At 49.4% G+C, this 21,738-nt stretch overlaps 3 long non-coding RNA genes across 10 annotated transcripts in view; 1 reads left to right on the forward strand and 2 right to left on the reverse strand.

Moving 5' to 3' along the window:
• LOC143437676 (uncharacterized) overlaps positions 1–21,738 on the reverse strand; it is a 98,695-nt gene that overhangs the window by 37,240 nt on the left and 39,717 nt on the right. The gene's annotated exons all lie outside the window — the stretch shown is intronic.
• On the reverse strand, positions 764–18,301 carry LOC143437674 (uncharacterized). Its single transcript, XR_013107025.1, has 3 exons — positions 18,193–18,301; positions 2,680–2,764; positions 764–2,319 (listed from the first exon to the last, which is right to left on the reverse strand). It is a non-coding gene; the product is annotated as an uncharacterized LOC143437674 (long non-coding RNA).
• LOC143437673 (uncharacterized) lies at positions 16,816–20,751 on the forward strand. Of its 2 annotated transcripts, XR_013107024.1 has the most exons (6): positions 16,824–16,928; positions 17,471–17,566; positions 17,651–17,845; positions 18,101–18,334; positions 20,100–20,303; positions 20,611–20,751. It is a non-coding gene; the product is annotated as an uncharacterized LOC143437673 (long non-coding RNA). The 2 variants fall into 2 exon arrangements; XR_013107023.1 differs by having other exon boundaries at positions 16,816–17,566.

A 21,738-nucleotide genomic window follows, 5' to 3' on the forward strand; every position in this document is an offset into this window, starting at 1 on the left:
TCCCCCTTCCCTCTCCTTCCAGATAAATCACACCAACCCCGCCCCCACACCCTCGGTGGAGCCCCACCCCCTGGAAGAAGTACCGTAAAAATATGACCAGCAAACACATTTGTCACAGGTGACATAATGTCAGGAAAATATATGATCAATTTAGCAGGCAGAGGTGGCTGTCAGTTTGGGGGCCCTCCAGAGTTCAGGCATGCCCATAAAAGAACTCCTCAACCCAGTGACTCCCCCTGGAGAGAGAGATCTCCTTCCAAATTTGCCTGTCACCTGACATCCAGGAGCAGGAATTCCCCCGGGGAGAAGGAAGGAATCAGTTCATCCATGTCTGCAGGAGCCAAAGATGGAAGGGGGAGGCGGGGGTCGGGGGGAGGCTTAGGGTTGGGCAAAGTCATCTCCTTCAGTGATTTAGGGCTGGGATCTTCCAAAAGAAAGTCCCTCAGTTGCCCTGAGGTCCTGGGACTGTCTACCCAGAGATGGCAAGCTTAGGAAACTCAACTCCCAGGGCCATGGTGGGAGGGAACAGGACAGAGCCCAGTTGCTGCTGTCTGGTAGGAGTAAAAGCACAGACCCCGGACATGTGTGACCTCTAGTTCACTTGTCGCTGCTGATCAAAAGGAAGCGGCTGGTTCACCCTGCCCAGGCCTCCTCAGGCCCAGAGGATTCAAAGCTACTGACTGACTTCGTGGCTGGTGTGGCTTCCATTAACCCAGATGTTGATGCCGAAGACGCCACAAAAAAAAAAAAAGAATATCTCCACGGAATGAATCATGGGAATCCAATAGCTCCGGCCAGCGCAGTGACCTTTAAAGCAAGATAATATTACTTTAAACGAACATAGTGGGGGAGCCATTAAGATAAACCACACCGGTTACGGCATCCTTCAACTCTGAAAGACAGTGGCTCCATGACTCCGTTCTTGGTCAGTTCCAGGGAGACCGCAGTCTGTGGACACTCCATTTCCCCGGGTTGTTCAAGCCCCGCCACATACCATGCGGAATATTTCTCCCTGTCTCTTCCTTTCTTTCCTTCTTTGGGACAGGGTCTTGCTAAGTAGCCCAGGCTAGACTCAAACTCACACTTTTTCCTACCTTAGCCTCTGAATGCTGGATTACAGGCCTGTACCACTATAACTGGCCAAACACACAGCTTCCATTCTCCCTTAGATAAGCTGGCTTTTGGGAGAGTTTTGTTTGTTTTGTTTTGTTTTGTTCTGTTTTTAACCATGAAATCCTGAGAGCTAAAGGATTATAGCTTCAAACCAATGTAACCTTACTGCTAAAGACACACAAGGCTATTGGGGACCCTCCCTTTAGTGCTAGGGAATATCACAACAAACTAAAAGTCTGCATGTGTGTGTGATCGCCTACAAGACGATTGTTTTGTTTTGTAATTAGACAAGGTCTCTCTCTATGAATCCCTGGCTATGTAAACCAGGCTTGCCTTAAACTCACAGAGATCCACCTGCCTGTCTCCTGAGTGCTGGGATCACAGGTGTGTACCACCAGCCAGGTGCTTCCTTTTGTAGATAAGGTCTCCCTATGTTGTCCAAGATAGCCTGTAGCTCCCAGTCTCCCTGCTTCAGCCTCTGGAACGCTGGGGTGTACACATAATCCTCATCTAAAATCTTACATGTCCATAGACACAGGGTCCTTGAAGACTGAGGCAGAATCCTCACTCTCAGATCTCAGATGATGCTCAGGCAGCCCCTGGGTTCAGTGAGAGGCCAGTCTCCTGAGAAACACAAACTAGTTCCAGCCAGCACTGTGAGAACACTCACCAGACAAGGGTATTGGTTCAGCCCTAACGCTGGCACACTCACACATGCATGCACGCCCGCCCGCACACACTAATTTTGTGCTCAGTTGTCATAAAACTTAAGACATTTATATGAGGGTCAGAGGTCAAGAGGGGCCAGCCTTATTTTCTGTTATTAATTACACCTTATCCATTCCTCACCGGACTGCGCTCGTCTTAGATAAAGTTACAATACTGTTTTATTGGGAAGCCTCCAGGCTCATAGGCTGGGGGTAGGGAGGTGGGTTGGGATTGGGACAGGAGACAAAGGAAATCACGGGATGGGGAAGGGGGAGGAGGGCTCATTGGTCGTCTTCCCCCAGGCCAGTTTCTTGTCTGCCAGCTACACTCATTTTCTAGACTAATAGAACCCCTTCCAAAGGCACATGAACCTGAGCTCTGAACTAACTGGGTCTTGAGCAGGCTTTGGGTTTCAGAGTGAAGAGAGACGGTGGGAATGGAGACAGATGGTAAGCAATTCCAACTAGACCGTTGCTGGCTTCAAAGACACAGAGAAGCCTGGCAACAGAGAAAGGAAGCACAGGTCAGAATAGGGATCATGCCCACCCCACCCTGGCCGAGTACAAAGGACAACTGCCTGTGGGGTTAGGGGTTCTTAACCATCCTGGGACTCTGAGTAGGGGTGGGAGTGAGGAGAGAGGCAGAGGAGGTTGGGGAGTTTGTTTCTCTTGCCAATAATGGATGCTAGGGAGCAAGACAAGCAGGAGGTCTACCTATTGGGTGCTAGGGCATGGGACCCGCCTGCACTGAGTAGGTCATCCACTGCTCTGTGACTCCTTGAAGCTTCCATTCCTTTTGATTTGTTTTGGTTTTTGAGAGTCTCTAAGTTGCCCAGAGGAGCCTGGTACTCATTCCCACCTTGTCTTCCTGAGAAGCTGGGATCATAGTCCTTCATCTTCAGGTCCAGACACAGGAGGAGTTCCTTAATTTTTTTTGCCCTTAGCTGACAAGGAGACAAAAGTGGACCCATCCATCATAGAAGAAAGAAACCCAAGACTCCAAGACCCTAGTACCCCCAACCCCTGCCCATGGGGAGTTATGGACTGGCAGTGAAGATGTCACACAGACACGACTTCGGGGAGCTAGCTGGGCTAGAAAACACACTTTAGAATCTTTTATTTGTCTTGTTTTGAACATTTAGTTATTTAGTGTGCGGGTGAGTAAGGGGCATGGTATTCACGGCATGTGGGGAGGTCCTGGAATTACTTTTAGGTGCCAGTCCCCTTCTTCCAGCACCAAAGTCCTGGGGAATCGAACTCTGGTCACCTGTGCAGTGGCCACAAGTGCCTTTACCCACTGAGCCATCTCACCAACTCCCAGATGTGAATCTTGGCACTAACTTTTTATTATTATTTTTTTTTTTCGAGACAGGGTTTCTCTGTGTAGCCTTGACTGTCCTGGAACTCACTCTATAGACCAGACTGGCCTCAAACTCAGAAATCCACTGCCTCTGCCTCCCAAGTTCTGGGATCAAAGGCATGGGCCACCACTGCCCGGCCTTGGCTCCAACTTTTTTTTTTTTTTTTTTTTTCTTTTTTTTTTTTTTTTTTTTTTTTTTTTTTTTGGTTTTTCGAGACAGGGTTTCTCTGTGTAGCCCTGGCTGTCCTGGAACTCACTCTGTAGACCAGGCTGGCCTCTAACTCAGAAATCCACCTGCCTCTGCCTCCCAAGTGCTGGGATTGGCTCCAACTTTGAACTTGAGTGAAGAACTAGCTTTCTCCTAAGCCTTTGTTTTCCCAGTTTGGACAGTAAGAGGAATCCCAACCAACATCCTGAAAGAAATGATATCATCTCCAATAACTACAGGACGTTCACATACCCGAGACAAACAATAAATAAGGTTGCTACACCCCGAGGTCCTGTAAGATAGCGTAATGAGAAGCATGAATCACGGTGTAGATATAATTTATTGTTATTAATATGATCTGCTCTGTCCTTCCTCAGCCCCTCTGGCTGCCAGGAGCGTCTGTGGTCTGTCACTGTGCACTTGAGGACAGGTTCTTTTTGTCCCCTCTCTGCTAGCTTCTAATCACAATGTTCCAATTCTCGGCCAGAGCAAGATGCCATATATTAGCCCCTGTCTGCGATGGCAATCTGGCTTGTGTCTCACAAACACGGTGGTGCACCATGTGCCGAGGGCTCACTGCGTGCCAGGATCTGGGCTCAGAGTTCTGCGTCTGTGATCACATTGAAAGACAGCAGCAATGTGGCGAGAGAGGTGTTTATACACTCTCTGTTTACACCCAGGAGACCGAGGCTTGAGAAACAAATCTATTTATTTATCCCAGGGAATATTCTCAACTTTGCAAGCAGGAACTCCCTGTTGCTAGAATGTTCCTCAGTCACACAGGAAGCTGAGAAGTAGCAGGGCCTGGCCTGCTACTTCTAAGGTTTTTGTGAGTTGTTTTTTATTTTTTTGAGACAGGGTCTCAGGTGGCCCAGGGTAGCCTGGAAACTTGTTATATTGTTGGGTCTAACCTTCAACTCCTGATCTTCCTTCCTCTTCCTCTGGAGTGCCGGAGTGTCAAGGTGTGTGTCATGACTCCAGGCCTAGTTCAGTTCTGTTTTCATGTCACAGTATTTTGTGTTTTGTTGTTTCCTTTGAAATAACTCCTCAAGATGTAGCCCAGGCTAGCTAAATTCAAACTCCTTCAGCCTCAGCCTCTGAAGGGCTGAGGTCACAGGCATGTGGCTCCATGCCTGGCTCTGCTCTGCTATTCTTTGACTCTCTAAGTGTCTCTTCACCCGTGTGGACAGGCCAGGGAAGACCACAGGGGAAGAGGACCAGCCACAGAGGGGAGGAGGGCCGGAGGCAGCCCGCATGGACTGCTCCGGCTTCTATCTGCACATCAGAATGTTTCCTAGGGGTTCAGCCAGGAATTCAGGCCTGGGGGCCCCACTGGGAGCCCTGCCAGGCAAGTCTTTGATCTTCTCCACAGTCCAGCCCTCCCTGATGTAATCCGCCTTGCAGGCCTGATGTCTAATTTGTGATATCCCCACAGTGTCCCCAAGGGCGCCAGACTAGCAGAGGGACTTGGAGCCTGTTGAAGTTGATAGAAATCCCATGCTCTGGGGGTGGGGTGGGGTGGAGACTGACCAGGGACATCACATTTCAAGCTCCATGGTGGCCTGGCTTCTCCCTGTCACCCCCTTCTCCTTGTGTCTTCCTGTCCATTCTTCTCCTGAGCTCTCTGAGTTCTCTTTCTCTGTAAATCTGTAAATATACATGTTGCCAGCACACTGGATCTCCCTGCCACCAACATCCCCCAACTGCCCCCTGCTCATCTGTTTGTTTTAGGTTTTTTTTTTTTTTTCCTCTCTCATTTTCTCCTGATTTCTTGTTCATTCTAGCCCAGAGTCATTTTTTTTTTTTTTTTTTTTTTTTTTTTTTTTTTTTCTGTTTTTGAGACCGGGTATGAGTAGCCCAGGGTAGCCTGGAACTAACTGCAAAGTGAAAGGTGACCTTGAACTCCCGATCCTCTAACCCTCCCTCCTAGGTGCTGGGGTTGCAAGGCTGCACCTATGCCCCTAACTCTGCAGAGCTAAGGGTTAAATCCAGGCCTCAGCTTTGCACACAAGGCAAACAAATACTCTATCTCCTGAACTATATCTCTGGCCTTTTTGATTTTTTTACTTTTTAATTTCATTTTATCTCAGAAGGGTTGGGGGGAGGGAGTGTCCCAGATGTGTAGTTGTATAGTCCCGGCTATCTGAGAATTCACCATGCAGACTAGGTCAGCCTTGAATTAGCAGAAATCCTTCTGCTTCTGCTTCCCAAATCTGGGATTCCAATGTCTCCATCACGCCCACTGTAAAAGACACTAAACGCTTGAGATGTTTTGTTTTGTTGGTATTTTAGCCTAGCCTTGAGCTTCTCTCTTGCATACTGGGCAAGCATCTACCCTGGAGACACACACCTCCTGCGTCATTTTTATTCTGAAAGATTTTCTCAAACTTGTGATCCTCCTGCCTCTGCTTCCTTGGTGGTACTGGGATTACAGTTTTACACGACCATGGTTGGGTCCATGCAACAAATTGACTCTCAGTTTTCCTGAGGCCCAGTTATCACTCTTTGAGCATAGAGCTCTGAGTTCATGGACATTCTAAAACTTCTCAAAGCAAACAGATCCATACACTGGGGCCCTGCTAGAGCAGCACCCGCAATCCAGCACACGTATACTTATCAAGTATTGTGGAGACCCCAGCACACAGTAAGATTTCTGCATTTAGCTTACTGGCTCAGGAGACACGTGATTGCTGTGAGTCTCACAATTAGGAACCAGAAGGCTGAGATCTTCATGAAACAATGTAGCTTTTCTAAGCCTCTTGTCTGCAAGCTGGGTGCTGCATGTATTAGGGAAACTACTGAATCTTGAGCTCCCGTTGTTTCTGTCCCCCGCCCTTCCATTCTCTCTGGTTTACACGCAGCTGGGTTTTAAAGCTGAACGTGATGGTATACACCTGAGGCCAACCGTTCCTCAGAGCAAAATCCTGTCTTGGGGACAGAGTCTGAGAGTTCCCTTCAACAGATTTTTCGTGTGCTGCCATTAAGCTTCTGGAAACATCTCTGTGCAGAAACTTTCTACAAAACTGTATTTTGGATTTTGGGGGTTAGGAAGGGGGACACGGTTTTTCCTCCCATTCTGGGACAGAAGGCATTGTGGTTATTTTGGCTGTAGAAGGTGCTTTGTTTTCTGCCTTGTTACACTTTGAGAAACTATGTCTCTTTTAAACAACTATGGGGATTCCCATTAAACCCCACCCAGGACCGCTTCTCACCCTGCAGGTCAAAGACTGGGGCCAAACCAGGAAAGTACCCCCTACTCCCACCCCTGCCCAGAGGAAGAGACAGAGTGGCTAATCATCTCAGGACCTTTGAAGAGGATCTTCAGTAAATCGAATTTGTCCAAGATGCATCTAGCAGTTAACATTTAATGGGAGAGGAACCAGCTAATGCACCCCATGCCTGGTGTAAATGGATCCTGCCCCTTTAAGGGCCTGTTGACGTTGGGTGAAGGAGAAAACCAGTTGTGGTGATTTCTGAAACTCAGGGTGAACTCGATCAATGCTGAGGTGATTTGAATCATGTGGCAATGCTTGGTCACCTCTCTGATATCCTATCCCTATCCCTGTCTCTCTCTCTCAGAGGATGCAGACATGATTAATGTCACCTGTGACCACCGAGTCTCCTGGCAAGACCCCTACCCCACTCCTCAAAACCTCTGGCAGACAGAGAAACAAATTAGACCCAAAGACAGCAGATCAGGGATCAGTTTCAGAGGGGACAGCACCCCCACACACACCAAGGCTGAAGAGGGGGAGTGGCCTCTAGGGTGCCTGGCCTGGCCTGTCTGTCACAGGCAAGCTTAAGATAGAGACCAGACCATAAGGAGCTGGGAAAGAAGGAATATCCGGAGATGGGCGCTGGTGCCGCCAAGTCTCAGAGCAAGTGCTTGGCTGGGGCCCTGAGCACTGAGCACACAGGCATTTTGGAGAAGGATGGTAAGATCGTGTGTGAGTGTGTGTGTGTGTGTGTGTCTGTCTGTCTGTCTGTCTGTCTTTGTGAATGTCTGTGTGAATATGTGTATATGAGTGTGTGTCTGTGTGTATGTGTCTGTGTGTGTTTGTGTGCATTTGTGTGTGTGTGAGAGTGTGTATTTATGAATGTCTGTGTGTTTATGTGAGTGTGTATGTGTGTGTGCATATGTCTGTGTGTGTATGTGTCTGTGTGTGAGTGTGTGTATGTGTGTGTGACTTGTGTGTATCTGTGTGTGAGTGTGTGTTTGTGTGTGACTGTGTGCATTTGTGTGCATGTATCTGTGTGTGCGCGCGTGCGTGACTACGTGTGTATTTGTGTGTATATGTCTGTGTGGGAGTGTGTATATGTGAGTGAGTGTGTGTGTGAGTGTGTGTGTGTGAGTGTGTGTGTGTATACATAGGAAGAAACAGTTTTGGAACAAATAATAGACAAGTGTTGATTGAAGTTGTTTCAGCTATTTTGAAAATTGGCCTCTGCACACATATGTGTGTGTGCGTGTGCACATACAATTGCCTCTGAAGTCTATGAAAACAACGGTCCATTGCCTTCTACTTATTCTTTTTCCATGCCCCCCCTCAGGGCTGAGGATCAAACCTAGGGCCTTATATTACACACAAGCCTTCTACCTTCCACTGAGCTATGGAAGCCCCACTGCCCTGTTTTCAGTCATCCAACCACTATTTCCAGAGTGCCGGGGCATACCCAGGGGCTTTGGAGGCTCTAGTTTTAAGATTAAGAATGCCAAGAAGCAGGATCCATCTGGGTTCTACATTCTCCCCTTTTTCTTAATAATAATAATTATTATTACATTTATTTATTTATTTCTATGTATGCATGCATGTGCATGCATGCATGCTACAAGCCCTCATGCTGATTCCTGAGGACTGAACTTAGGATGCCAGGCTTGGCTGCAACAGTCTTTACCTGCTGAGCCATCCTTGCTCTCTCAGCTTTTCCCCTACACCTACCTGGGTCTCGCGTAGCCCAGGCTGGCTTCAAACTTGTTACTCAGCCAAGACTGGTCTTGAACTTCTAATGCTCTCATCCACTTTCTGAGTATGGAATTACAGGCAAGTGCCATGATGCCCTTGCTTGTCTGCTTTGTCTTTAATGAACACACTGTAAGCTCATCATGAGGATTCGAAGCTGAATGCTAGTGCAGTCTTCAATCGATTATTCGGTAATCCTGATACAAACTTCCAAGGGCTCAGAAGAAGCCAGAGGCTGACCCTCTGTGGATGGTGGCATTTACCATCCTGGGATAGTATCTTGAGATGGCTTGGATAGAAAGTGAGTGAGCCATGGGATGAAGGACTCTTTCTCCAGGCAGAGGTGACTCAGCTGTGAGGTGTGGAATCACCAAACAGGATTGAAGACATTTTCACTCCAGTAGCATTAGATCAGAAAAAGAAGAGAGGATCGGTGAGATGGCTCAATTTATGAAGGAGGGCTCTTGTCGCCCAGCCTGATGGCCTGAGTTGGATCCCCAGTACCCACATTGTACAAAGAGAGCATCAACTCCCACAAGCTGTCACTTGCTCTCCACAGGCATGCCAGGGCATGTCCATACCGATGTGCGCATTGCACACACAACAAACCAACAAGTGTAATAACAAAGTTATAAATTTTGTAATTTTAGTTGTGTGTGTAGGTATGTGCACATGAGTACGTGTGTCCACAGAGGTCAAATGTGTAGGATCCCCTGGAACTGGAGTTACAGGCAGTCCAGTCGTAAGCTGACATGGCTACTGTGAACTGAATTCAGGTTCACAAAAAGAGTCGGGAACCGTCATAACTGCTGAGCCATCTTGTCAGCCCCCAAACGTCTTTTAAATAAAAATAAAAAAGGGAATCGAGGTATAGCTCAAAGATAGAGCATTCATTGCCTAATATATGTAGACCCTGGTGTGTGTACATCCACATACACACACAGCTTAAAAGTAATTTTCTTCTTCTTCTCCTTCTCCTTCTCCTTCTCCTTCTCCTTCTCCTTCTCCTTCTCCTTCTCCTTTTCCTTCTCCTCCTCCTCCTCCTCCTCCTCCTCCTCTTCTTCCTCTTCCTCCTCCTTCTCTTCTTCTTCCTCCTCTTCCTCCTTCTCCTTCTAAGACAGAGTTTCTCTATGTAGCCCTGGCTGTCCTGGAATTCACTCTATATACCAAGCTGGCCTCAAACTCAGAGACCTGCCTGCCTCTGCCTCCAAAATACTGGGATTAAAAGTGTGTGCCACCATTGCCTGGCAAATAATTATGTCTTGCTTGCAGATACCTGAGCCAAAAGGAAGTAGATTCAGCAGCTGGAGGTCCTGGCTCTCAGACATGGATTTTAAACATCACTTCATTGGACAAGTGCACACTCCAGTGTCAAATGCATGAGCATTTAACTCTAGAGTTAAATCCACCATAAGCAATGAAGCCACTGAAGGGCTGAAGAGCAAGATTCTCTACTTTTGTTTACAGTAGAAGAAATGGCCAAAATGTTATGAGCATCTGCTTTTGCAGAAGACCAGAGTTTGGTTCCCAACACCCAGATCAGATGGTTCACAATTTCCTGCAACTTCAGCTCCAGAGTACCCAGTGCTTCTTAGTTTTCTGTGCTCAGGTACACACAAACACACACGTGTAGTATACATACATATCTCTCCTCTTAGGTCACCTGTGCTCAGGTACACACACACACACATACACACACTCATGCACATACATACACACACTCATGCACAGACACACACACATACACACACACTCATGCACATACATACACAAACTCACGCACATACATGTACACACTCATGCACGAGCGCACACACACACACACACACACACACACACACACACACGCACGCACACAACTTAAAATAACATGGATCCAAAAGAAGAGAAGGCCATGCTGGCAGCCATCTAGAGGATTTATGGGGAAGAGGTAAGGAGAGATGTGTAAGAAACCATTTCAAGCCCCAGAACTCCTCTGTGAGCTTAGATGCAGACACTTAAGAAAAGGAAGCTTATGGGATTTAGCGTGTGTTCTTTTGGGGCATTTAAGAGAACTCAAGGGGAGTTCAAGTAAGCTAAACTCAACGCTTCCTAAGTTTCCCCTCTGTGGAAGGAAGGGCTGTTACCATTGAGAACTGGCAAGCCCCAAAATTGGAATGTGTGTGGGGAGAGCAAGCCCCTACCAGTCTGTTATTTCCTCCCCTCCTCTCTTTCTGGAAGTCCCTTAGTGACCCCAAAGTTTCAATCCCAGGAACAGCTGACTTTCCAGACCCACAGGACCTGGAGGGACCAGGCTTGCCACCGCCACCTTCCCTGGGTGCTCACAAGAGCATCTGGTCCCTGTACCCTGGGCTCTGGCCACAGTGGCATCTGTTTGCAATGCTTGACTCGGTAGTTTTATTTCTGCTTGGCGGGGTAAGATAAACTATCCGGTTACACGGCAGGCGGGCTGGGCGAGGAGCCGGCTATGGCAGGAAAGAGAAGCGAAATGAGCCGGTGGGTTTGGCCCAGGCCCCCTTTGCAGTCAGCGGAAGCGGCTTCTCTTCTGGAAAGTTCTCTCTTCTCCTGGCTAAGGCCTGCACTATTTTTTTTTTTTTAATACCTTCGTAGTTCCTGGCTGACTCCAAGAATCGACACTACCCAGGAGACTGTGAAGACACATGTGTGAACATGTGTGCATGCTGCTTGCTCTACCATCACATTTTATCCATTTGATTGTTTGAAGCAAGGTCTTACCCAGCATCAGCTGTAAGGATGACCTTAAACTCCATCTTGCCCCCACTTTATTGTCTGTAAGTACAGTTGTCTTGCTTGCAGCAACTCGGAGTGCTGGCTTAGGAAAATGCATTTTAACTATCCTCTCAATGGACATGCTCCTGAGTCAAATATATTTGAATAGCATTTGGTGGCATGTTACATTTATGTCCCAACACTCAGAGCTCACACTTTCTTACTTTGTGAGAAAGTCTCACTAAGTTGCCCTGCCTGGCTTGAACTTGCTTTGCTGTAGCCCAGGCAGGCTTCAAACTTGCAACCCTCCTGGTTCAGCCTCCTGAGTAGCTGGGTTGACAGGTTGGCTCTGAACAGTTCCTTCAGAGTTGAAGCCCCCAGAGTCGGCCTGCCTAGCTGTGAACCCTGGTCCCATAAACCAATAAATGCAACCTCTCCAGCAACCTCTGCATCTCTATCTGTAAAATGGGCCTTGAAATCACGACTCCCATAGTGCCAGGCCCTTCTGAGCAATCCCTGGGTCCAGCATCTACAGTGTTTAGAGAGACCCCAGTGCATGCTGTGTGCTCCACAGACAGTGGCTGTCACAGCAACACAAGAAGGCTTGCTTGACATGAAGCTCAAGGACCAGCCAGCCTTGGAGCAGAGATGGAAATGCAGAGGTCCAGTTATGGTTATCATCACCCTGCACCCTAAGGAAAGTTGACCCCTTCCTTCAAGGCTGAAGAAAGGACTGAAGTCAGTAAGCTCTACTCATCCCCTCATTGGGGCACCTTTCGATTGAGAATGCCCTCAGCGTGAAAATAAAACACAGGCAGGCTCCTATGACTGACACCCAAAGAAGCAGATGTGAGAGGTAATTTTGATCCCAGTCTGGCCTTGAACACACTATATGCCCAAAGATATCCTTGAACTTCTGGCTATCATGTCTCTCTCTCTCTCTCTCTCTCTCTCTCTCTCTCTCTCTCTCTCTCTCTCTCTCTCTTTTTTGTTTGTTTGTTTGTTTGTTTTTTTGTGACAGGGTTTCTTTATATAGCCCTGGCTGTCCTGGAAACTCACTCTGTAGACCAGGCTGGCCTCGAACTCAGAAATCTGCCTGTCTCTGCCTCCCAAGTGCTGGGATTAAAGGTGTGCGCCACCACCGCCCGGCTTGGCTATCATGTCTCATGCCAGGATCATAAGCAGGAGTCACCATGCCCCAGTTGCATAGTTCAGGGAATGGAACCCAGGGTGTCCCCACAATTTGGAGATTAAATAGGGAGGCAGAATCTCTGCCTGCTCATGTCATTGGATATATTTAAGGGTGTGGGGGGGGCAATAGCTATTCTCAGTGTGATCCCAGATTTGTCCCAACTCTGCTTCCCCGAGGCAGGCCTTTCTCCCTCATAATCCATACAGTGGTTCTCACCCTTCCTAATGCTGCAACCCCTTAACACAGTTCCTCATGTGGTGGTGATCCCCAACCATAAAGTTATTTTGTTGCTACTTGTTTGTTTGTTTGTTTTTCGAGACAGGGTTTCTCTCTGTAGCCCTGGCTGTCCTGGAACTCACTCTGTAGACCAGGCTGGCCTTGAACTCAGAAATCTGCCTGTCTCTGCCTCCCAAGTGCTGGGATTAAAGGCGTGCGCCACCACCGCCCGGCTTGTTGCTACTTTCATGACTGTAATTTTGCTACTGTTATGAATTGTAATGTAAATGTGTGATGTGCAGAATGTCTTGAGACACCTGTGAAAGGGTCGGTTGCACAAACCCACAGGCTGAGAACCTGTGATCTAGAGGCTGAGCTTCCAATTTAAGGGGCTGGATGGCCATATCTCTGTGTGTACGTGTGTGTGTGTGTGTGTGTGTGTGTGTGTGTGTGTGTGTGTGTTGTGACATGTGAAATGTGTGTCTATACATGTGTGCATATTCCTGTGTTTTTGTGTGTGTATGTGTGTATGTGTTTCGGTGTGTCCTTAAGTGTGTGTGTTTGTGTGTGTTTTGATGTGTGAGGTATGTGTTTTTGTGTGTGTTTGTGTGTGTATTGTGATATGTGAGATGTGTGAGATGTGTGTGTGTGTGTGTGTGTGTGTGTGTGTGTGGTGTCACCGAGTCTGCTCCTCTAAGCTCCACTGTTATTCTCCTGTCTGTCTCTCAGGTACCCGCCTTCTGGCCTGGGGATCATCACTCAGCAGCCATTCCAGATCCAAGGCCAGGCCTTTTTGTTTGCAGCTTACTTCCTGCACCCTCCCAACCCACTACCCCAGGCTCTCTGCTGTCCCGTTCCTCCTTCCCTGCCCTGCAGCCTCTGGTCCTCTCCAGCCTGCAATATGGAAATATGCACACTGATCCTCTCCTGAGAGTGCAGTGGGAAGAAGCAGAGGATAAGGGTGAGCATCAGGCTGGGCCACCCCTCAGCCATTATTCCTTCCACTCCAGAATGTCTCCCTGCCTGCAGGCAGCTCAGAGAGTCAAAAGTACACATGAAGTGAGATGCCAAGGTTGGAGGCCAGGCACCATGGGTGGCTTGACTCAGGAGGGGCCATGGACAGTCAGTCCAGGTCTCTGAGTCAGCACAACACTGCCTACTTCCTCCTCAGACCACAGGGTACCTGCCCTATCTCCAGTAGGATGCCTGGCCTGCCAACCTAAGCTATACACAGAGCCATCACACTGGATACCCTGCCCAAGTACACACACACACACACACACATACACCTCACACAGCACACTACACACATACACACACATACAGAGAGAGAGAGAGAGAGACAGACAGACAGACAGACAGACAGACAGACAGACTGGCTTAGACAGAGAAAGACAGAGAGAGAGGCTGGTCCCAGATGCCCTTGAAGCCTCATATCCTTTACCCCTTCTCCTTCCTGAAGCATGTGCTAGGAACTTGAACTTCTCTGTGGTGTAAAGGTCAGCTCCCCAACCCAGTGACAAGGACTGGGACGATCTGGAGAAATCAGTCCCAGAGTAGGCATCTGCACCATTGGTTTCCGAAGCCACTGTTTGCAAACCTGGATGATAGCAATCACTACAGGGATGACCCGATTCCTTAGGACTCTGGTGTCCAGCATCTGTGACCCTGACAAGGATGTCCAGTTTAAAACCACATCGAGGCTAGGGAGGCCAAGAACCCAATGTTCTTTTCCATCACAAAGTCCCTGTGTCCTCCTCTCCTCCTCTCTGCTGTCTGGATGGCCATCAGTCTCTCTCTTGCTCAGGGCTCTGCACTTTGCCCAGGTGAAACTCTTTCTTTGCCTTTCTGGACCTCTGATTTTAATGGCTCACAGTGGGGAACAGCAGAGGGGGGGCGGGGGCGGGGTCCTTAAACAGTAACCATGACAATGGACTAATTATATAGAGTGAGGGTAAAGAGAGGGCTGCCTCTGAGGGGGCTCAGAGAACCACTTCTCTCTGGATCTAAAACCATCACATACACAGGAGGCTTTGATCAGGTTTTCCCACAGATATGTAACAAAGATCCTGAGGGTCTTAGAGACCCCTCCCCTCCAGGCCAAGTTGCATCATTCCAGACCATCCCTTCACCAATCCAAACCCTGGGGTCTTCAGAAAAGAGGGCCACAGACACTATAGCCCACTTCTCTGATATGGCTTGGATCCCCTGGGACCCAAAGACCTGTGTGTGCCTGCCAAAGAAGAGGCTCCATGAGCTTTGTGCTATCCACTGTAGGAACCAGGGGAAGCCTGACGCCCCAGAGCCCTCTGGGATTGGGCACTGGCTGTACCTGATTAACCCATTGATTAGCTGTGCCCTCTTGGGTGTCATCAAGAAACCCGGCGAGTAAATAACTAACTTAGCAGGAAAACTCAAGGCCCTGAGAGGTAGAATAATTGGCACAAAGTAGAGGACAGCAGGAAACCCCTGGTCAACCTGAGGCCACACAGGTACCTCTTGTGTGAAATTGGTGGAAGACTGTGAGCCTCAGACCACATGGGGTCCACTTTCATTCCCTACCCCCAGCCCCAACAGACACACCTTGCTAGGCCTCAGTTTCCCCACCTGGAGCCCATCAAGTCACTTCCACCAGAATTCACCCAGTTTGTGCAAAGTTACTAACTACTGTGGGCTCCCTCCAGCCCTTAGAGGCTGTTCGACTCTCAGTGAATGACTTACCCGCTCTGAACCTCTACAAACAAGGGAATAATGGAAACTCCTTGTCTATTTATTGGTAACATTAAACACAAATTGTCATCATGCTTAACAAACAGTAAGTGCTCAATAATTGCTGATTGCTGTAACTTATTATCCACTGCTGGATGCCTCTCTCCTTCCTCCTCTCATTAGAGAAGTCTGAACTCTCCCATTCAGGTGATGTGGTTTTCCACTGCCTCCTGGTCTGTCACTGGAGCAAGGAGATGGGTCAGCCATGGGGGTGGATAGCTCTCAGCTTGCTTAGTAGTTCCTCTGGCCAGCTGCCCAGAGTCAAGGCTGTGCACCCCAGTGGAGGCCTCCTTTGAAGTCTCTTGCCTTATGTAACCCCCTTGTTCCCTCCCATTTTCTCATGTGTCCCCAAAGTAACCTTAGGGAAGAAAGCTGCAAATCCCAGCTGCCGAGCCTGGATGGGGTTTCTCCCATGTGATTCAAGGGGGAATTGGGATATCAGAGGGATAGATGTGGAGAGTCACAGGTAACCCACCCATGGAACTGTGTGTCCTTAGATAGGTTATCACCTTCTCTGTGCCTCATTTTCTTATCTATTGGGTAGAAGGTACTAGTATGTAGAAATACTTGAGAAGATAAATAAATGGCTGGCTTAGCACATATCGGAACACTCTAGTATTTAATAAGGAGAAGTTAGCATTGAATATTGTCACATTATGTCACACGATGTAATGATAATATTTGAGACTTGCTTTTGTTTTGAGACAAGACCTCACTGCATAGCCCTGACTGGCTTGGAACTTATTGCACAAATTATGCTGGTCTTGACTGTGTGACCATCCTCCTGCCTCTACCTCCAGAGTGCTGGGAGGATAAGTTGGAATCACCCACTATCTGGGGGTGGGGGCGGGGGATTATGAAGAGTGGTCACTAAACCATTGAATCCCAATTGTGTGGTTTAGAAACATAATCTATGTTTGGATCATAGATGGGGGGAGGGAGGAGTTTCGAGGCAGGGTTTCCTCTGTGTAGCCCTGGCTGTCCTGGAACTCATTCTGTACACCAGGCTGGCTTCAAACTCAGAGACCTGCCTGCCTCAGTTTCCCCATCTGTAAAATGGAGTGACCATGTCTTAGCTTCGAAGAATGCCTGAAATGGAGCAAGGCCATAAGCTATCCTCAACTCCAGCTTTCTTAGGCCGCAACCATCTTCCAGCCTAGGGCTTCTAAAGTGGGCTGGGAAATGTTCCTGCGAGTCTACAGGGCACCTCCAACCCCACCGTACCTCACAATCCTAGAGATATGCAAGAGTCCGGGAAGTGGAGAGAGAAGAGGTTCTCCTGTTCCTCTCCCCCTCCTCCCCTTCTGTCCCTGGATCTGGCTGGGAGCCTTCTCCGCCCTCCCTCACGTGTGTAGACCAGACCGAGACTCCGGGGGACTAGAGGCTGGAAGAATGTTTGCGCAGCCTTCAAACGACTTGGCAGGCCACAAGAGGGGAAAGGCCGCTCCAGGGAGAGCTCAAATTGAAATTACACGGAGGGAGGAACGTTCAGATCAGCGATGAAACTCGTAAAAAAAAAAAAAAAAAAAAAGTGGGGGTGGGGGCGGGGTGAATGGGAAGAACAGACAGCTTGCAGAAGTGAGACGGAAAAGCTTGGGGCCACGCTACAGGGCCTGGAACGGGGCGCAGGAACGGGAAGGCGAGTCAGGTCCTCAGATGCCGCCGCTGCAGGGTCTGCAGGGTCTGCAGGGGATGCTGGGAAGGGAAGCATGGACCACAGCAGATATCCTATTCCCCGGAGGAGGATGACCCCAAATGGGATAGAGGTTGTGAAAGGGACCCGGGCAAAACTAAAAGGGCCACATCACTCATTCCGCAGAGACTGCGTTTTGATGGGGCTGGATTCAAAGAAGGCAGGGACCGCACGGTCTAGGCCTTTTTTGAATAAGACCAGGAATCCAAGGCCAGGAGTCCAGGAGTCGTATCAAAGAACACTCTGGAACTGGGGCCATAGTGTCGTGGGTAGAGTGCTGGCATGCTGGGTTCTATCCCCAGCACCCCATAAACCGGGTGCAAGCCTGTAATTCCAGCACTTGCGAAGTGGAGGAGTGGAGGAGCGGGGAGCAGGAGCTCAAGGCTGCAGAGCGAGTTTGAGGCTAGCCTGAATCACAGGAGACCCTGTCTCTCCCTCCCCACCTCCCCGGCCCCAAATTGTTGGAAACCACTTGGAAAACCAATTTCAGCGTCATGGTACAATCTGATTGAACTTTCCAGAGTGGGGGGAAAAACCGCTGATAGCCTTCTGCAAAGCCTGTCCCCAGTTCTTCCAACGTCTCTCCTTCCACTATGGGGAAAGGACCAAGCCAGGAAGTAGGTTCCTTGGTTTCTCTGGGGGGAATCCCTAGCCCCATGCTCCCGGCCCAGGGCCCTCACCTTCACCCTCAAATTCATTAGCTTCACAGACGTGTTCTCAATTCCCGGAGCTTACAGAAAAGCCTGGTCATTAACCTCCCGGCCCGCGTGCACCGCCGGGTGCCACCACAAGCGCAGCCTTCTCGGAACACAAGGGCCGTGCCAGCTCCCGGATCCCGGCAGCCCAGCTCCGGCCTGTGCCAGCAGAGGCTGGTCTCCCTCACCCGGGCTTTTTCTGTAAGCCACTCACGCACCCGAGCGATGTCCGGTGGGAAAAAGGGCTCTAGCTCCCAAGGGCTCTAGCTCCCAAGGTGCTCTCGGCAGCCTGTAACCCCACTTGAGTAGCCATGGTCACCGCCCCTCAAATGGGGACGCGGCGACTGAGAGGAAGTTTGGGGTTGGAGCTGGCCTCGGAGCGAGTTTGCGGGCTCTGGGCACCTTTGCATTTGCTACGCTGTAGAACATTTTTCTCTCTCTCTCTCTCTAATGCAGGATGCGCTGCTGGAGAGAGGGTTGTTTTCCCACTCCCACCCCCACTCCCGCCAGTCTCCAGGAGTTGAACTCAACTTCTCCGGCTCCCTCACCTCGTCTCTGTCCATTCTGGCTCAGTTGAACTTCCAAATGTTACTCGGCCAAAGCCCTTTACATAGTTGCAAGGGGTTCTAATCGGCCCGCGGCGTCTTACTCCGGCGCTTCTACAATCACTACAGCACTCACTGATCCTAGGTAAGCACCGAGAAAACTCACTAGTCTTTGAGATGGTTCTGCTGCTAGTCCAGTATTTCAGACAGCAGCCCCAGAGGTTCTCAATCAAAAGTTTGCATTTCAACAAATCATGAAGGGGGTGGGGTGCTCACAATGCCTACAGAAAACATTTGGAGAGGAACAGCTCAGCTCCTTTCTTGGTGCTCCTGGTTTCAATTCAGAGAATGGTCCGGTCAGTCGGTTACATACTTCCAGGTGGGCGAGCCACCCATAGGGTGAGCGCACCTCACACTCCCGGCGCCTGATAGATATTTGGCTTGGTTCTAAATGTTACAAAGTTGTACGTGGGGGGTCCACGAGGGAGGCTGAGTCGGGAAGATGGAGACTTCGAAGCTAGCTTGAGCTACAATGTAAGACTGTCTCAGCCAGATGGTGGTGGCACAAGCCTTTCATCCCATCTGAGTTCGAAGCCAGCTTGGTGTACAGAGTGTGTTCCAGGACAGTCAGCTACACAGAAAAACCCTGTCTTGAAACTCCTCCCCACCCTCCAAATACAGAAGTGACTGTAGAGGCAGATGTGTGTAACTAGTGTTTCCCTGGGCACTTGAACAGCTAGGCATAGCCTTGGAAGCTAAGGTTTTCCTTTTATATCAGATGATATGGAGGGTGTAGAAGGGGGTGGCAGGGACAAAGAGAGAGACCAGAGAAATCCTAATGTACAGTGACCCCCTATCTCTCCTCCTACGACCAGGGCTTTTAAAATTGGGCACTGTTTGTGGCAGAAGGCAGGGGTAACCAGGCAGATTGTGAGCAGGTGACTTGCGGCTCAAGGGGGTCCCCACACTGCCGAATACACATCCCTTTGTGTCTACCCTCTTTGCCTTGACACCGTGCCCAGTGTGGCCCTGCACACTCCAGCTGGAAGGGACTCACTGGTCACTAGAGCCTTACTAACTCTCCAAAGGCTGTAGTCTGGACCTCACGCTTGTTTCTGGGCATCTCAGATCCTTGAGGGTCAAGAGGGAGGAGTTCTACAAATAATAGGGCTTCTGGGTGGTTGTAGCCTCACCTGACAGAAACCTACCATGTGGATGCAGATGAGGGGCCTAGACTTGTTATCCTGTAAAGAGGGGAAGAGAGGCTTCCAGAGAGTCCTCTCCTTTCAACCCCTTATATCCTTCGGTGTAGCAGCCCCCTCCCACCCCCAAGTGTCCTGTATTCCAGCTACCTTCAGTCTTCCGAGTTCTGCACGCAGTCCGTTGTTCCAGGGCCACATCGTAAAAAGATTTACAAGACTATGTAAAACTGGCAGTAAAAACAATTAACTTTAATGGCACCTCGGGTGGGTGGCTGGGTGGGTCGGAGAGAGGCCTCTCCCTCCTCCTCCCGAGAGCAGCAAAGCCAGACAAGGGAGGGGGTCTGCAGTCAACTTATCCTGATGCTTCTCTCTCGGTTCTTCTTGAGAACCTCCCCTCAGCTCCGGAGGTCAGAGGGTCAAGGCTACAATGAGGAGAGGGGGTGCGGCACAAGGAATAGAGGAGAATTAAGTTTCAGTAGATGGTACCCAACTTAGGGGTCCTGAGTAAGCCTCTCAGCCCCTCCCAGGCTCGGTGTTCTCTTCTGTGAAATGAGAACTGAGAACTTTGAACCTCTCTCACCGAACGGTAAAGATTTTTCAAATGACTCATTTGAAGGCCCCTCCCCCACACCCGATACACACGTGAGCTCAAGTATTTAATTTACTAAGTTCGTATTTAAGGAAGTGTGTGCACCCCCCCCCCCCCAGGTGTACACTGAAGTGGAAAGACCCAGCTTTTTTGAAAGGTCAGGGCCACATTTCCGAAGACTGGCTCCACCAGGCCCTCTTAAATACGGGGTTTCCTGCTAAAATTGACCTGCTTGTCCGGCTGGTGACCCCGGAAGCGACCCCATGCTCTAGCGATAGACTGCAGCCCCCGGCTTGAAAATGACCTGGATTTCTGGAAAGCCGGTGAGGAAATGAGAGTGACCAGGGGGTAGAGGCAAGGTCTTTCTCTACCTCCCTGTCCCCTGGGCCAGCCCGGAAAACTCTCATTCTGTAGCTCTCCTTGGCCTGGAGACAATTAACGTCCATTTCAGAAAGCCCTCTGTTTGTCTGGGTCTGTGTGTGGCCCACTGGGGTCGCCCCAACCCCCAGTGGACGATGCAGCGTAAGGACATCCCCCATTGGCCAGACGCTTTAATTAAGGGGGTTGGGTGGGGAACTCATATACAAAGGAAGCAATGTCATCATGGCTCCTGGCCCCTCTTCTATCCAGAGAGTGGACCCTGTCTCTGATCTCAGGATGCAAGGACCTCTTCAGCCCCATTCTTGGTCCAGGTACCTGGGACCACGTGACCAGATGGACCGAGAGCCGGAAAAAAAACTTCCACCAACCAGTTCTAAGATTCCATTTGAGGCTGGGGTGTAACTCAGATGGTAAAGTCATCACCATGCTCTGTTTAAACATCAGAATCAAATAAAATAAACCTCGTAATGCACACACCTGCAGCCCTGGCACTAAGGAGACAGAAGCAGAGGCATGAGGAGTCTAAGGTCATCTTTGGCTACATAGTGAATATAAGTCTAGCCTGGGCTACACGATTTCAAAAGAAAAAGAAGGATGAGAACCGGTAAGTAGTCGGGGAGGGGAGGGTTGAATTTGTTTATCAGTAGACAGTGTATTACTCTGTAGTCCAGGCTAGTCTAGAACTCTCTCAATCCTCCTGCCTCAGCCTCCAAAGTGGTGGGATGACATGCAGGCGTGCACCACCTTGTTCAGCCTAAACAGCTTATTGAAAGACAATAAATGCTGAGACAGAAGGGAAAAAAAAAAAAAAATGATGACCAGGCTAGCCGAGCCTGGTAGGGAGAGAGAAAGTTTCCAGGTCAGAGTGCTCTGCACAACAGAGGCCTGGGAGGAAGGATTTCATGAGGCAAGGAAAGCATCCTCAGGTGGAAGCAAGGTGTGTAAGCTGAGGGAAGACTGGGCAGGGCAGGAGGCAGAGAGTATGCTTGCCAAAGGGAATCTGCATGCTTGTCTAGTTAGCAGAGACAGAATGAAGGAGTGTAAAAGTCAGGGACCAGCTGGGCGGTGGTGGCGCACACCTTTAATCTCAGCACTTGGGAGGCAGAGGCAGGCAGATTTCTGAGTTCGAGGCCAGCCTGGTCTACAGAGTGAGTTTCCAGGACAGCCAAGGCTGTACAGAGAAACCTTGTCAGGAAAAAAAAAAAAAAAAGTCAAGGACCACTTGTGAGGTTTCTACGGCTTACTCGCTGCAAGGGAGATGGGAACCACAGAAGAGGTTAGAGCTTGGGGGACTAGGGCTGAGGGCTTCTCCAAATTAAAAGCACCTCTGGTGCTGCTGGTGGTGGTGGTACACACCTTTAGTATCAGCACTCAGGA

This window comes from Arvicanthis niloticus, chromosome 24 (genome assembly GCF_011762505.2).
Source record: "Arvicanthis niloticus isolate mArvNil1 chromosome 24, mArvNil1.pat.X, whole genome shotgun sequence".
NCBI classification, from domain to species: Eukaryota; Metazoa; Chordata; class Mammalia; order Rodentia; family Muridae; genus Arvicanthis; species Arvicanthis niloticus.